The sequence below is a fragment of the Protopterus annectens genome, chromosome 16.part0, assembly GCF_019279795.1.
Source record: "Protopterus annectens isolate FY-2018-M chromosome 16.part0, PAN1.0, whole genome shotgun sequence".
NCBI lineage: Eukaryota > Metazoa > Chordata > Ceratodontiformes > Protopteridae > Protopterus > Protopterus annectens.
The window spans coordinates 483696992-483711124 of NC_056750.1; the positions used below are offsets into that span (position 1 = coordinate 483696992).

Sequence of the window (14133 nt, forward strand, 5' to 3'; positions counted from 1 at the left end):
TACCTGTAGAGGTAATGAGGATGAAGATGTTATGTACCCATCTTTAAGTAGTGAGTAGTAGGAGTTGCTTTTAGAGGTATTATGGTAAATATATTAATTTTTATTTATTCAAATGTGTTAACTAAGTTAGTGTGCTGTCCACACAGACACACTCTTTCAACCATGATCTGAGCCAGCAGGCAATTTGCAGTGGTATAGGCACGTGCATAGACAGTAAATAGAAGTTATGTTCTTACCATAACGTTCCATGTTAGTTGTCTTCTTCTCGCCTTCTTCTTGCTGGATGGGTTCGGAGCCGACCTCGGCTCCGACTCGGCCACTCTAAAAGCTCGAGAGTTGGTTCCACCGGCTCGAGGCTCCCCTTATATCCCACAATGCTAGGCGAGAGTTACCTCAGATCTCGTTTGTAAGCTAACCCCAGCTTATAATAGTAACAGAATAACTCTAAACAGAGTCCACCTCTAACAACAGGGAGAAAGAAGGGTGACCTACATCCTGATTCAGGAGATATGCAAGCAGCATATGCCTAAGAAAGAGGTGGTAGAAAGAGAGGTCACAATCACAACTCCTCTAGGTCTGTCCAGGCCAGGGGGAAGGAGGGTGGGACGCAAGAAGAAGGCGAGAAGAAGACAACTAACATGGAACGTTATGGTAATAACATAACTTCTATATGTTAAGTTGTCCATCTCGCCTTCATTCTTGCTGGATGGGACCGCGTCCCTAGCACCTTGTCCCGGGTGGCCTAACGGAACAGACTCCTGAGAACAGTGGAACCAAAGTTAGCTCTATGCCTAGAAGCTAAATCCAACTTATAATGAGAAATGAAAGTGTGAGGAGTAGCCCAAGTAGCCGCTGCACAAATGGTGTCAATAGGCAGTCTGTCTTGGAAGGCTAAGGAAGTAGCCAAAGCTCTGGTAGAATGGGCCTTAGGTTTATTAGGCAGCTTTTGGTGTCTAATCTCATAAACAAGGGTAATCAGAGATGTAAGCCATCTAGATAATGATACCTTTGAAACTGAAAGTCCCTTTCTGCCTTCTGCATAGGAGATAAACAGTTGGTCAGATTTTCTGAATTGTTTTGTTCTATCCAAATAGTACCTCAACTGACGATGAACATCTAGCCAGTGTAATTTTTGTTCAGACCTATTGGAATATTCTGGAAAAAAGACAGGGAGGTCAATGCTTTGATTTAGATTTGACGCCGAGACTACCTTAGGCAAAAAGGACGGGTTGGTTCGTAAGGATACCCTGTCCTTATGGAACAATAGATAAGGAGGTCGACAGCTGAGTGCATGAAGTTCTGAGACTCTTCTAGCTGAAGTAATAGCTACCAGAAAGAGAGTCTTCCATGATAGCAATTTTAAAGAACAGGAGACTGCAGGTTCGAAAGGGGGTAGAATCAAAGAAGTAAGAACTAAATTTAGGTCCCAAGGAGAAGGAGGATTTCTTATAGGAGGTCTGAGAAGAAAACTCCTTTCAAAAAGGCTTTGCAAAGCTTGTGGGACATTAAGGCAGACTCAGAAATACCCACATGAAAGTTAGAGATAGCTGCCAATTGAACTTTAAGAGTAGAAGGGGATGAACCTGCATGGAAGAGTTCAGCTAGAAAATCAAGGACTATTTGGATGGAAGCAGTGAAAGGATCTATGTCCCTTCCTTGAGCCCAATATGTGAAACGTTTCCACTTACTCAAATAAATCTTCCTAGTGGAAGATTTATGGGAAGCTATCAAAATATCTCGAACAGAGTGAGATAATTGAGGAAGCCTGGCTAAGGTTGGAACTGGAGGAACCAAGCAGTGAGGTTCAGAGAGGGAGGGAGCGATGTAACTGACCCGATTGATGGATCAAAAGGTCTGGAACTAGGTCCAGATGCCAAGGTCGCTCCAGTAGAAATTGATGTAGAAAGGGGAACCACACCTGTCGAGGCCAGTAAGGAGCAATGAGGATCAACGAGGCCTTCTGAGCGATAGCTTTCTGTATCACTTGAGAGATTAGTGGGAAGGGAGGAAATGCATACAGAAGTCCCCGGGGCCAAACTTGGACTAGAGCGTCTCTGCTGGGTTGGCCTGGTAAAGGGAATAGGGTGAAATAATGTCTGCACTTGCTGTTTTGAAGAGTAGCAAAAAGATCGCAGCAAGGCTGACCCCACTTGAGAAAAATCTCTCTCACAACAGAGTCTTTCAGAGACCACTCGTGAGGCATGAGGATAGCTCTGCTCAATTTGTCCGCTATTTGATTGGACTTCCCGGGGATGTGCGTTGCTATCAGAAAACGCTGAGAAGAAATCGCCCATTGCCACAATCTGAGTGCTTCTCGACACAGGGGGTAGGACCTGGTTCCGCCTTGTTTGTTGATGTACCACACTACAGACATATTGTCTGTCTGGATTGCAATCGTTCCCAAGGGGAGAGAGTCTTGAAGGGCTTGCAACGCTAAAAGCACTGCTCTCATCTCCAGAACATTTATGTGCAAGTGGCATTCGTCTGGTTGCCATGTGCCCTGGACCGTCCTGCCCTGATAATGCCCCCCCCACCCGATCAGGGAGGCGTCCGTTGTCAGAGTAGCAACCGGAGGGGGGGGGGAACAAAGGGTCTTCCCAACCAGAGCTGAGGGGAAGACATCCACCACATGAGATGATTTCTGCACGCCTGCGTGATCATAATGGTGTGGCACATTGGAAGTTGCTGGTATGACCATTGTGTAAAGAGCATCCATTGAAGGATTCGCATGTGGAATCTGGCTAATGGAAGCAGAGGTATGGCAGCCGCCATAATTCCCAACACTTTCAGAACTAACCTGGCTTTGATTCTGTTGTTGTTGAAAAGGAGTGAGACCAGTCTGTGTATGTCTGTTATTCTCTGATCTGTTAGCCTCGCAGACATGTCTACTGTGTCTAGATTTGCGCCTATGAAGGTAATAGTACGACAAGGCGACAAAACAGACTTTTCGCAATTTATTGAAATGCCTAACTTTTGACAAATGCGAAAAGTGTAATCCCTGGCCATCAGAAGGAGATGCTTGGTGGGAGCTGTGAGGAGCCAGTCGTCCAAATATGGAAACACCTGGAATCCTTGTCGTCTCAGGTGAGAAGCTACCACTGCCATGCATTTGTTAAACACCCGGGGGCAGTGGTGAGACCAAAGGGCAGGGCCCTGAATTGAAAATGACTGGTTCCCAGCCTGAAGCGGAGGAATCTTCTGGAGCGTCTGTTCATTTTTATGTGATAGTACGCATCCTGAAGGTCTATAGAGCACATCCAGTTTCCTTTTCCCAATAGGGGAAGGATGGACTGCAGCGTGACCATCCGAAATCTTGTTTTCTTGACTGATCTGTTCAAGATACTGAGATCCAAAATTGGTCTCCAGTCCCCTGTTTTCTTTGGAACTAAAAAGAACCTTGAGTAGATTCCGGATCCTTGCTGGTCTGCTGGAACTGGCTGAATTGCACTTTTTGCAAGCAGTTTTGAAATTTCCAAAACCGCTAGATCCCTTTTGCGGGTGGAACAGCTCGAAGGGATTTTTGATTGTTTCGAATGCGAAGAAAGGGGATAGAATAGCCTTCGAAATGACGGACTGTACCCATTTGTCTTGAGTCAGGGATAGCCAGGCTTTTGGGTACAGTGACAACCTTCCCCCGACTGCCTCCGAAGGTGGGCAGCCGGGCAACACCTCAGGGATGCTGAAAGGGCTTATCAGAGAAGGCTTCTCGATTGCCCTGGTTCTGCGGAGCCCCTGCCTCGAGGCGGCGTCTACCATTGTTATTCCGCCTCTGCCTCTGGCGGGTAACGACTTTGTGCGTCAGGCGAAGTCCCTTGATTTTGTTTACGGAACCACATTTTCCCACTTTTCTGGCCTTTGGGGTAAGGCCTAGAAGGAGTAGAAAAACAGACTCCGACGGCAGAAAGAGTCTTGCCATCAGTCTCGCACCTAGTCAAGGTTTCTTTCACTTGAGGACCAAAAAGAGATGATCCATCAAACGGGGAGTTAGTGAAAGACGTCTTGAAGGGGTCCGCAAAATTGCATAGCCGCATCCAGGCATGCCTACGTAAGGCCACACCTGTCCCTGCGGCCCTACTCGCTCCATCAGCCACATAAGAAAGGAGGCGCGTGGAGGAGTTGGCTATGGAGTTAAGGGTAGCCAGCTGAGTGTTCATTTTATCTTGAAAACCCGCAGCTGTAGGATCCTTCAACATGTCACTCGCTTCTTTAATCAAGTCCCTTTGAAGACGAGTGAAATGGCACAGGTAGTTCAGCGAACGCATAGTAAATGTCGCTGACGAAAACATCCGCTTCCCGTATCTGTCCATGGACCTAGATTCCTTGTTAGGTGGATGGACAGGTACTGAAGGATCAGCTAGTTCCTTCTTAGTGGCAGCAGCTACCACCATAGCATCCACAGAAACTCCTTTTGTCAAGAACTGCTTGTCTGCTGGTGCCGTTATGAATTTGGAGGGTCTCCTGGGAGTGGGGTCCACTGAATCAGGAGCCGTCCATGCCTTTTTAGCAACCACCTGCATGAGGGGGTCAAGGGGGGGGGGGACACCCAGGAGGTGGAAGGGCGAGAGCCAAACGCCTCAAGATATACAGATTCATCCTCCGAAGGGTTAAGGGCTGGCCAATTTCCCCTCTGCTTCAGGATCTCTAGAATGTCTGCAAAAGAGACATCTTCAGAAGGGGAACGGGGGAACCCTCGGAATCATCTAAATCTGTGTCAGATGTGATGGACTCAGGTGAGTCAATGTGTTTCCTCTTACACTTCCTCTTCCGAGGGGGCTCTTCTGCGAAATCAGGAGAGGCCTCGGAAGAGGATGAAATCCCCACAGGGGGTTCCTGTGGAGCTGGCTCTCTGTGGTCCGGGATGAGGGAGTGAGTCGACTTGACCTGAGGCACCGTAGAGGGAGGGGCGGACGGCGCCGACTGTGGAGTAGAGCCAGGCTCTAACACACTCCGCATGACCTCGAACGCACCCCTGTCAGGCAAAGCCAGAGGTCCCCGCTCCGAGAAGCTGAAAACCTCCCTCGGCACCGACAGTGATGGCTCCGAGGCCGATGTCGGAGCCGAACTCACCAGCGCCGAAGCTCCGAGAGGAAGAGCGGGGTCGGACAAGGGTCCGATGCCACTCACCCCCTCGGAGCCGACGATGGAAGTCCGGCGCCGAGATTCTTCCAAGGAAGAAATCGGAGCCGACGATGGAGCCGAAGACAACTGTATCGGCTCCGACGCTACCACAGTCTCTGTTCCGACACGACCCGGCTCCGAGCTCAACGGAGTCGGAGGAGGAATATATAGATGGACAGGGGCAGGCATCGACTGATGAGTCTGGCTCTGAAGCATCTGGGCCAGTGCCTCGGACTTAAGAAGTCGACTCACTACCCTCTGAAGGTCATGATCCGACAGCCTCGATGACCTAGAGGAATGAGATTTATGGCTCCGTTCAGACAGCAGGGGAGATCCTGGAGCCGAATGAACAGAGCCAAGGGATGGTGACCTAGACCTCTTCCTCGATGTCGGCTCCGAAGATCTGGTCGGAGCCGACACGGGAATCTATATTACCTCGGCTCCAGCCGGAGCCGAGGGAACCACAGAAACTGTGGACTGAGACTCATCGGCTCCAGCCGGAGCCGATGTAGGCGGAGGTTTAGAAGCCTTAGGTCTCGGCTCAGTTGCTGGAGCCGAAGACCTAGAAGCCTTGGAGGGCTTCCCTGAAGAGACAGTAAGGGAATCCTCAGGCTTGAGTAAACCTCTCAAAATTAATTTATTTTTCCTTTCCTGCAGGACCCTGGGACTGAAGCCATGGCAAACAGCACAGGAGTCCTGCAGGTGCAAAGGCCCCAGGCAGTAGACACAAGAAGTGTGACCGTCTGTCAGAGACATTTTCTGACAGCACGCATCACACTTCTTGAAGCCTGAGACCTTTGATTCTTTAGACATCCCAAAAGTGCAATCACACACACAGTCAAAAAACACACTGATTACACCCTGTCTAGTTTTAGCTTAAAATAAAACAACTGACTAAGTTTTAAATTAAGAAAATAAAACACACACCTACTAGGGAAGGAAGAAGGCCAGAAGGCCCGAGGGAAGAACTTAAAGTTCTTGTGGGGAAAAAACAGGAATTTTAAGAAAAAGGGGTTTAATTACACTAACTTTACAAGAAAGTCACTTACCAAGAACCGGTAGAAAACCAACACCTCGATCGCTGTAGCGGCAAACGAGATCTGAGGTAACTCTCGCCTAGCATTGTGGGATATAAGGGGAGCCTCGAGCCGGTGGAACCAACTCTCGAGCTTTTAGAGTGGCCGAGTCGGAGCCGAGGTCGGCTCCGAACCCATCCAGCAAGAATGAAGGCGAGATAGACAACTTAACATCATGTCTTATGCGACCCTTTTCCAGTGTTGTGCAGAAACTGGGTAGACTTTTATCAGGTTCTTTTATTTATTTTTTATATTCTTGTGTTTCTCCACTTAAGATCATAGAGTCCACTTGGTTTTGCCCAGTGCCTCACTTTTCACCTCCCTGTTTGTTCTTCTTGGGGGGAGAGAAGAGCCAATTACCAACCAGCTCAAGCAAGAGCCCTGTGGCCTATTTGCTCCCTGGCTAGAGGGCCTCATCGGCCCATATGTTCCTTAGAGAGAGGCGAGAGTTTTGCCGCAGGAAGCAAGTCCATCCAATGAACCCAGTAGACCTCCCTCTTCTCCTTGGTTTTCTTAACCCACAAGGCATCTAGTTCAAGCCTCTCAATTACTGCATACCTTAGGGGGAGGGGTGATATGCACCCCTCCAAACAAATCAAGCTGCTCTGTGCAACGCACTGCTTGATGGCAGTGTGTGTTCACTAGGCTTGTTCTCAGCAGGTGGAGCACCTGCTCTCTCCATGTGTCACCCAAGTGGTGAGATGGAGATACTTTTCATCCAGTATGGGCAAGCCAGCAGTGGCTACTCACTTCAGCCCCCTTTCCCCCACTCTCTATAGTACTGATGCAGCTAATCAAACATGTTTATCTGGGTCATAGTTGGGGCTTCATTACTGTGCACCCCCAGGGCAGGTACTACTACATGGGATACTGGCCTCACTTGGGTGGTTTTGAGAGACTGAATGAAAAGAGCGCTGAAAATGCCTGAAGGAGTTGAGTGGATGACCCATTCATAGCAATGGCTTTAGCATAGAAATTTAACTAGAAGAACAATGAATAATAGCGCAGTATTTGTGATAATTCACTTAGTCCTAATATGAAAAAAAATGAAGTCAAATGCTGTCTGCTGAATGCTTTTAAGGGCGTGCACTAGGGATTAGGGAATTAAAAAACAACGAATGTCAGGGAACAGAGAGAAAAATTACCGTCCTTGACAGCTACTGTGTGCATGCTAAGGTTTTGGCATTGCAGGAAAGCAGTTGTCTGCTTCCAGATACTATTGCAATGATTTTTTTCTTTTTTTTTCTTTTTTTCTTTTTCTTCCTTATGGTTAATTACTGCTAATTTCAAAACAGAAGCATTTGATTGTGGAGAGAAACTGGAGACTAAACAGAAATGAATTCAGCTCAACTTGCTTTACCCTTTGTGTACCTTGACTTCTGTATTAGTGGGGTTTGACTTTTTATTGCCGGGTGACATTCTAGGATGTAACTGAGGAAGAACTCTTCCTTTCGGCTTAGCTTTGCCACCATGGAACAATCCCTACAAAAGTTAAACTTCCAAAATTCGTGGCAGTGGCCAAGGATGTTATTTATTGGGCAGGTCAAGAGAGCTTATGACATCATTAAATAAATCCACAGACAGGATGCTGATAAAGACAGCACAAAAACTGACAGAAACCTCTGTAGTACTCTTAACAAGACACAGAGAGTTTTAAATATTCTTACCATTAGTAAGAAAAAGAAGGTTGGTAAATGAAAGTAAAGGTGCAGTAGCTTGCTACTCTGTCAGTGTATTTAAACAGTGTCTGTTAAAAAAGCAAGTATTCATTTTCTTAATGGCGAGAGTAGTACTGGTGCAACTGCAGTGCAACCTTTGTACTACTTGTAATGTGTTTGACAGTTCTTTTGTGATACTTTGGTCCCTTCTGTCAACAGCCTTAGATTTGAGAGCGGTCTTGAGGTCTAAATTAAGCTGCATTTACTGTACATTACCCATACTCTGCACTCTGACTGCATTATTACACTAAACATCTTATTTTCTAATATCCTCCCTTTTCATATATACCAAGATCCTCTTTTTCCTGGCTTGTCTTACCTCTTTTTAAATTGCATTGCATTGCTTTGTCCCAAAAACTATTACATAAACGTGTGTATCTTGTTTTGTGTGTTAAGCACTACAAATTAGCCAAGTATTATCAACGGCTTTCTTAAGTGTATAGTGTTTTATGTTAAATGTTTGTGGAATTTTTCTCCCTGGGCCTCCAGTGAAAACGAGCTTTGCTCATTAGGACTTACCCCAGTTAACAGATGTTAATAAACTACAGTAAACAAGTACTATAAACTACTTTTATACTGCTTACATTTCTTTTTGTTTGTGAAAATGTTTTGTATTTCACTTTGGCCTGAAACTGTTTAATACTGATCAGTGCATTACTCTGGTAAAAAAAGTATAAATACATTTTAAAAAAATAAAATTCTATTTGGAAGACTATTTTATTAGTTCTTCTTCTCTAGTGAAAAGTTATAAAGGCCATGTATGTTATTTGTGTACATTACAGTGCACCATTCATTTAGTCACAAATAAAGTGGCGCAGTACTTAAATGTAGCAAGCATTTGATCTGATTTTGAATGTTTTGGCTGAAGAACCGTCAGGACTTGCCCCTGGATTTAAGATCCACATGGCAAATTACATTTTCTGAAGCAGCTTCTCTACCCTTAGTGTGTCCTCAGCCCTCCCCTGCATAGCATTCCTTTTGGACCTCTCTGATTATTCCCTGATTTGCAGACAACTTAATTTTGACAGATAACCATGCTTCTGTAAATTTAATCATTTTCACCGGTTTACTTCTGTAGTGTTGGGCATTTTTCTAACATTATTGCTTTGACACAAAACTGTCCATTTTACTTAAATTGCTGTGATTACCTTGCTTCTCAAGTTTTTTTTTTTTGTGTATTTGGAGAGTTCTCATAACACTTGATGCTTAGTGTGAAAGGAGGTTTAATGAAACCACTTGCAGGTGAAAATTTAAGTTCTTGGAAAGTGCACCTAAAGCAGGTAGTAGAATATACAGGGCAACTAAGCCCAGTGGCTGTTTATGTCATGTCAGTACCTGTGCTTTCACCTCGTCTCCAACAGGCTAGTTGTGTTGGGGAGGTGTTTGTGAATGCCCAGACAGTTGTCTAAATCCTTTTTGAAGGCAGAAGGTGTACTGCACTGCTTAGTGGAGTGGATGCTTGCCCAAAAAAAGAGGGGTAAGTATTGTGTGAAAAAGATGTCTGTACGCCATGTTTTGTTTATTGCTGAAGCGAGTTTAGATCTCTGATTCTAGTGTTAGTGAGACTATTTTGATTTGTGGATATATGTCAAAAGTCTTAGACTACTGGACCCATAATGACCATAAAGGCTTGTCCGAGATGTCTCCGGAAGAGTCTCTAGGACACTGAATAACGGGACAGTGCTCCTGACTCTCCTGGTAGCTCTCGTCTTTTAAGCATGTAATCTTTTTTGTTAAAAGCTTCTGCACTCTTTCCATTTGTATAACATGCCTAGAAAGACACATCCCAAAAGGGCCACTGTATTCAGTAATAGGTCTGCAGAATATAGAGGTTAAAAACTTTATTGTATCTAGATGAAATAATCAGCTGCATCAGGTAAAGCGATTTCCTAATCACTGATGCAACATGCTGCTCAAAAGCAAGGGATTTAACTACCCATGTCCCAAGGTGTCTCACCACACTAAATTTTGAAGTAGGACCGATGAAGAGATAGTTTACTAACTGTGATGATATTGCACATTTTAAGCATTTAGTGAGTTCCAGTTGGGGCTTCTGCGCATCTGAGGGGAAGAAGATAGCACCAAACTTGGTCAGCCAGAGGTGCACATTTGTTATTGGGATATCTACCGAGTAGATGCTGAACAATATATGTCCAAGCACGGATCTACTTCAGTAGATCGAACATATTACATGTTCAAACCACATATGGCCAAGACCATATGTTTGAACTTGTAATAGTTCGAACACTGAAGTAAAAACAGAAAAAAACAACAAAAAACAAAATTAAACTTCTATAGCAGGGGGGGGCTACGCCCCAATGCACCCCTCACACCCCCTTACTTAAATATACCAACTCCGAAATCGCACTGCGTTGCAGAAAAGGGAAATCTTCCCATTCCAACTGTACGGAGATCTCCATTCAGTCCGACTGAACATTTACAAGTTCAAACATATGGTCTTGGCCATAAGAGGTTCGAACTTGTTATATGTTCAATCTACTGAAGGGAACCCCCCACTACAGACCCCAGAGGATCACCACTGGTTACTACGTTTGTTGAGGACGCACCTGCCACCCTTATTACATGGATTATATCCATCAGCCGGTTTACTATTCAGCTAATTATGTGTGGATCAATTTGGAGTGCATTCAGATTGATTATAATGTTAACATGTGGTCTAGTGTCAAAAGCCACAGTCATACTGAGGTATGCTGTATGGACAGCATGCCCACTATATGTGGCTAATGTTACTCTCTCTCAAAAAAGTTGTACAGATTCATTAGACAGGATCTGCCATTAACAAAGCTGAATTGCTCTGGGCCAAGCCTGTTAATATGCTTGAAATTGTAGTTAAATAGGTCATTAATGACAAGTTTCATATCTTTTTAGATGACTAGTCAAACTAATGGGCCAGTTTCTGAGGTCAGTGGTGGTTCCACCTGTGCAAAGTAGCACCTCTGTGTACCATTGGTTAGGCTCAGAGTTAAGAGCTGTAGGAGCTGGTCCACTATGGTGTGTGTTCTACTGTTTATTATGCAGTCGGGTATATGATTAGGCCCTGTGGATGATGTATTTTTCATTTTGAAGAGTTTCTTTAGCAAGTTTTCTTTGGTTATGATGGGGGGTGGGGCTAATGTGTGGCCTTTATATAGTTGTTGCAGGCTGAAATTTGCAATGAATTAAGTTGCTAGAACGTTGACTGTATCTACTGGATCTGAGTAGGTAGTGCCATTTTGGATAAATTTTGAGCAATGCTGGGTATTTACTCAGTTTCCTAACACAACTAAAGAAAGACTTGCAATTCTGTTTAGCTTCCAATGTTAGCTTACAAGTTCATGGTATGCCTTTGTTTTCCTGGTGGTGTTTAGTTCTATCCATGACTTTTTATTGTCATTGATTGGGAGTTTTGTTTTTTTGTATTGTTATATAGTTTTAAGATTTTTTTTTTTCTTGTATTGTATTTCTTATTTACACATGTAGGCCACCATGCTGCTTTTCTTTTAGACTTCCTATTTTGTTTTCATTTGCTAGGGACTACCAGGTCAACATATATATCCAAGTGAGCTGGTTTGCATAACTACTTGCTGTGTCAGTATCGTGGGTAATACACTTTAGCTCGAGTTTAGAGAAGTCATTATAGAATTGTAGGTTTGCTGATAAGTCAAACAACCCCCCCCCCCCCCCCAGTAGTACAAATACTGATGGCCATTTGCTAAACAAAACGGTCTTGCAATGAAAACAGACTTAGCATGATTAAAAGCAATGGTCTCTTCCCTTTGTTGAAAATACATCTGGCCAGTGGTGGATTATATGTACACATTTATATCTATAGACATCCCCAAACCCATCAATTATAGTTACATTGATAACTGCAGCCTTCTCATGAATCTGTGTTCATTTTTTTTAATAATGATAAAAGCTGAATTTCAAATTTGTTTCACACAAATGCACAGTAGCCATGTATTGCAACATAACAATCAAAGCACTAGCCCCACAAAGTTAGATTAAAAACGACCAGGCAATTAGAGTATAAAGAACTTTCATCCAGAGAGAGCCCCCACCCCCACTAGACGTTTTAGCCACTTTATTAACTGTGTACACCCCTTATTGTGTGGAGAGTAAACTACATGTATTTTATTGGTAGCTTTGGATAATCTATATGAAACTGGGCAAAGATTATTAGTATCATACCATAAGATCCAATCATGTGTAGCACAGTTTTGACAGCATAAGACATATTAACCACTTGATAACATGCTCTATATCAATATGCACGATCTTTGTAGAAGTAAATTATCCAATTCCTTCCACGTTAAGGAGAACCTACGCAGAGGTTACTGCTGGCAGAAAGGTTTGCATTTCAGTGCTTCATCAACATATGCAGTGCCTGCTGCCCATAAAGAATAAATTGTGTATATTACATTAAAAAATAGGAGTGCCGGCAATTATTACTGCAACACTTCCTAAACTAGATCAGCTGTGCATTAGGGAATAGCTGGCTAAGGACAATAGGTTCATAGTTGCTAGGCATGCAACTCTGGAGACGTTTAAGGTGCCAAGCCCAAATTTCCAGTTGCTCAAAAGCACTGACTGGTTAAGTGACTTGCTCAGTGTCACATAGTAGGTAAATGAAGGTGTAAATATTCATACCCGGCTAGCCATGCCAGGAAAAGCAGGACAGTGGATGTGTAACATATGCCAGCACAGCTAGCTGGAATTTTGTAAAGAATTATATGTTATATGGTTATCAAACTGATTTGTACAGATGCTTGTGTTTAAAAATGTATTTGTAAGACTTGCTTGTGTTAAAATGTATCAACACTGCGCCCTGCTGGAAGGAAAAGAAAAGAAATGTACATGTATTATTGTAACTGAATTGTAAAAGCATATACTGGGAGAGAATGGGTTAATACTCCTGACTTTGGAAAAAATATTCTTGAAATTAAATTAGTTTATGGGATAAGCCATAAAGATGTTATCCCAAAGTTGTGAAGGGAGCCAGAGATGCAATGTCTGTGTTACAGAATAGGTTGTATGTAGCTCCTGTAGGAAGACTGGAATGGTTTTGTGTTTTTATGACTTCCAGCAGCTGCACCACATCTGAGCAATGCTCTGTGTGTATGGTAACACATAGGTGCTAAACCCTGACAGCTTCTGGTAGTCAGGGTTATATGGGAACCAAAAGTCAGATGACCAGAGGTATGTGATGCCATTCAGTACAGAAATAATGTTTTAATATTGGAGGAGATTGATGTCACAGCAATTCTGTCTTGGATCAGACAACAAGGACCACCTGCCCATCTTGCCCTGCTCTATTCAGTAAGTGTGAAGAGTAATTAATTTAGGTCAATCAGAAAGAGAGATAACGAGACTAGCTAAATACTGTTTTTCTATAACTGAGTGAACTTTCTATCTGTGTTATTTTTAATATCACCTGTGACTGAGAATCTGGTGTTTACTGTAATTAGATATTTAGTATTTTCATATTCTTTTATTACTACATACATTTAAACTTTTCATTGCGGCTTGTCCCTTTTAGAAGATATTTAGGTTTTGAGAGTATTTGCCCATATTTATTTAGTGATAACTCTGGCCACTGCTGAAAGCCTTGCTGTTTGATCAACATTACCATTTGGTCAACATTACCACTTGTATTAATATTAACTTCAGCCAGTATAATTGGATACCCTTTTAAGAGCCTTACAGTAACTGACTGGTGGCAGTGAAACTACCTTATAGTCTGAACAGAAGTTGGCATAGATAGTAACTCTGTGCCAGCCTTTCCCCAGGGGTGTGTGTGTGTGTGTAAAAATTAAATTTCAAGAGTGTGTGCGTGTCAGCTACTTGGAGAAGGGACATGAACCACTGGCATCAGGGAGAGGGTGCTGGAGGACTTTGCGTGGACACTCTGCTGAGGAACTAATCCTAAAGTTGTGCCAGCGAAGAGTCTTATTGGGGACCTGGGGGGAAGACAGATGTACAGAAATCCAGACCCAAGGCTGACTGTGTTCTCTGTGTGCTCTTAAGGGAAATTGTGATTGATGCAGACAGGTCTGCATCTGGAAATACTGTGTATCCATTTGTATTCCAAGTGAACATCCCTCTCTAGTGTCAGTGGTGAGGATTCAGGATTCTTGATTATTGGTCCGGAGTGGGACGTCACAGCCAGAATAACAGTTACTAATTAAATGCTGAAATCCTTTACAATCTCATCTTGTAGA

At 43.6% G+C, this 14133-nt stretch overlaps 1 protein-coding gene across 3 annotated transcripts in view; it reads right to left on the reverse strand.

Moving 5' to 3' along the window:
- Positions 1-14133, reverse strand: part of MVB12B (multivesicular body subunit 12B) — a 1443639-nt gene that overhangs the window by 1367466 nt on the left and 62040 nt on the right. The gene's annotated exons all lie outside the window — the stretch shown is intronic.